This window comes from Sceloporus occidentalis, unplaced genomic scaffold, assembly GCF_023333645.1.
Source record: "Sceloporus occidentalis isolate IW3139 unplaced genomic scaffold, rSceOcc1.0.p SCAF_215, whole genome shotgun sequence".
Classification (NCBI taxonomy): domain Eukaryota; kingdom Metazoa; phylum Chordata; class Lepidosauria; order Squamata; family Phrynosomatidae; genus Sceloporus; species Sceloporus occidentalis.
Window position 1 is genome coordinate 930,947 of NW_028317195.1, and position 3,129 is coordinate 934,075.

The window sequence follows — 3,129 nt, forward strand, 5'->3', positions numbered from 1 at the left end:
TCTCCTGAGTACAGCGATATCCCACATGCATGGGTTTGTCAGATTGTTTGGCTGGTAAAAGGCTACTTTTGGGGCATGCGTAATTCAAGTTTTCAACACAGACTTTTACCATCTGGTCATTCTGCCTCCATCTCCTCTTTGGAATATCTTTGAAGCCAGTTAACTCAATTTAACCCTGTCAAACCATATATTTTTAAAAACTAGACACCCCAGGGTATTCCAAATGCTGTTATTTTAACCATTTCCATGCACCAATTATACAACCACACTTTGGCAAACTTTGTAATAGTAATTTTTTTTTTTTTCACACAAATTGTACTTTAGTTATAAATATACAGGTTCTGGTATATGTCACTGGCAAACAACACCCCAATGTGTGTTCAGCAACATCTCCTGAGTACAGCGATACCCCACATGCATGGGTTTGGCAGGTTGTGTGGGGGCTAAACTGTAACATTTGAGACATGCGTAATTCACTGTTTACAACATCCGGTCAAAACTTGGTTTGTACCCAACTTTCAGATGGGGCAGAAGAAAGCCTGGCCTTTCTCCAAGAAGGGATTTGATCTAGCACCTTAAGCGGTCCCTCATGCCATGGGAAAGACACAGAGGTCACTTGTCAGTGCAAATTAGTGCAAAAAAATGGCGCAGCAAAAAACATCTAAATAGCAGTAAATGGGGAAAAAATACAAATGTAGAGCAGGAAAAAAAAATTAAAAATGGGCAGCCGTGTGGTACAGCTTGAAGCAGTTACCAAGGCAGAGTGCAGGTTCTCCAGGGCAATCTGGACAGTAGAATGGGGTGTCCTTTCTTTGCCCCCTGCTGTAGCATACCCTGCATCTCTTTTGGGGATTCTGCTTCTTCTCTGTAGGAGGAATTTTAAAAATAAAATGGGTAGCCCCAATTCTGCTTGACTCCATCACCGCCCGGGGACCAGGTGCATCTTGGTACAAGATATCCGAAATTACTCGAAGCTGAAATTGCAAAAAAGTCATTCCGGGATTTGCTTTTTCATGCAACAAAAAAGCATTGTAGGTTGCAATTTGCATTAGATAAATTTCAACCTTCTTGTACCAGGCCTTTGTCTTCCTCAAAATGAGGTAGGGCTGTAGGAGTTGATCTGACAGATCAACTCCACCCATGTGCTTGTTATAGGCCCTGATGCACACTGGCTTTCTAGTGACCCCAGCTCTGCCACGGACAGAAACCTCCACGGTTCTCTCATCGTGGATGGTGCTCAGCATGCACACCTCTTTTCTGTCCCTGAACTTCAATGCCAAAAGCTCCTCTTGGCGTAGAGCTGAGGTCTCCCCCTTTCCTAGCCGGGTGCGTGCCAGGTGTTGTGGGAAACCCAAGCGGTTCTTTCTAATAGTACCGCAAGCTACCGTATCGAAACAATACAGCAACTTGAACAAAGGGACGCTTGTATAAAAGTTGTCAACATACAAGTGGTAGCCTTTGTTCATAAGTGGGAATATTAGGTCCCACACAATCTTGGCACTGGTGCCTAGATGTTCTGGGCAACCTGGAGGGTCAAGGTGGCTATCCCTACCCTCGTATACCCGGAAGGCCTGAGTATACCCAGTGCCGCTCTCGCAGAGCTTATACAATTTTATGCCATACCTGGAGCGCTTGGAAGGAATATACTGCTTGAATCCCAACCTTCCTTTATACTTCATCAGGGACTCATCCACGCAGATATCCCTTCCAGGTGTATAAGCCTCTGCAAACTTGGCAGCGAGATGGGTAATCAGGGGGCGGATTTTATACAGCCTATCAAACTGGGGGTCCTCCTTAGGGGGGCACAGGCTGTTGTCGCTAAAATGCATGAAATGAAGAATCATTTCATACCTTCTCCTACCCATGGACTGGGTGTAAATTGGGGTACTAAAGATGGGGCTAGTGCTCCAGTAGGAGCGGATGGAGGGTTTTTTTATAATTCCCATTAGCATAGTTAATGCCCAGAATTTAAAAAATTCTGGGACGTCTATGGGAGTCCATGGCTGCTTTGAAAAATAGGAGTCAGGGCTAGCAGCACGGCACTGCTGGGCATAGATGTTGGATTGGGAGACAATGTCTCCCAAGACATCTTCTCCCAAAAAAATCTGCACAAACTGCAATGGGGTAAATCCTGTAACATCAATACTGATGCCAGGAATTGCAGTAAAAGGAGGGATAGCTGGTGTATACCTATTAGGCACTACCCACTCCTCGGGTGCAATGCCACTACTTGTGGCAGCGGACCCAGCAGCCACAGATACATCACTAGATGTATCTGTGAACTGACCAAAATCAAAATCTGACGCTGTGTCAGTGGCCTCAGAATCTGAGGCCAAAAATGCATACGCTTCCTCAGCAGTATAAACACGCTGCATTATAAAATAAATTAACCCCCAGCCAAAAAGACACAACAAAAAAAAATCAGTAAAATAAAAGGCGCTGCTGCTATGGGATCAATCCCTAAGGACTGATCTACAGCAAAGGAGGGGTTAATGGTACCTAAAAATAATATGAAATAATATAAAATATAAAGTATAAAAAAAATGTGGAAAAAATAAAAGTGCACAAACAGCAAAAAAGTGCTGATGTGCAATATCACTGCCTATGCAGTGATCAACAGTAAGGAAGGGGTTAAAAAAAAAGAGAGGGGCTCTTATAAGAGCCTTTTGTGTAAATTTTTATTTTTGATAAATTTTTATCACAGTGTACCTGCTTTTTCCTCAAGATCTGTCTCTCTCCCTCACTAAAAGCAAATGATGGAGGGAGGCAGATCTTTACCGGTCAAAGGCAAATGTTTATAAACATTGCCTTTGACCGAGCAAATCAAGATCACTCTCCTGAGTGATCTTTAGGCTTGGGGTGTCAATCACTGGATGCTGATGGCATCCAGCAACACCCCCTAGTGATGAAAGCGATTTGAAATCGCTTCTGAGGCCATTGCCAGGAGAAGGGCAGCGCCATCTTGGTAAGGTAAGTTAACCGGCGGCTCCATGCCGCTAAAAGCTTCGTTTAAGGAACGATCAGAGGTCGTTTCTTCCACTTAGTTGGTGTTCTTGAAATGCCTCGATATCGAGGCATTTCAAGAACACCAACTGAGTGGAAGAAACGACCTCTGATCGTTTCTTAAAC

At 44.0% G+C, this 3,129-nt stretch overlaps 1 pseudogene; it reads right to left on the minus strand.

The window, feature by feature from the left end:
* Positions 1-503: 503 nt before the first annotated feature.
* Positions 504-628, minus strand: LOC149277403 (small nucleolar RNA SNORA35; annotated as a pseudogene).
* Between the last annotated feature and the right edge of the window lie 2,501 nt (positions 629-3,129).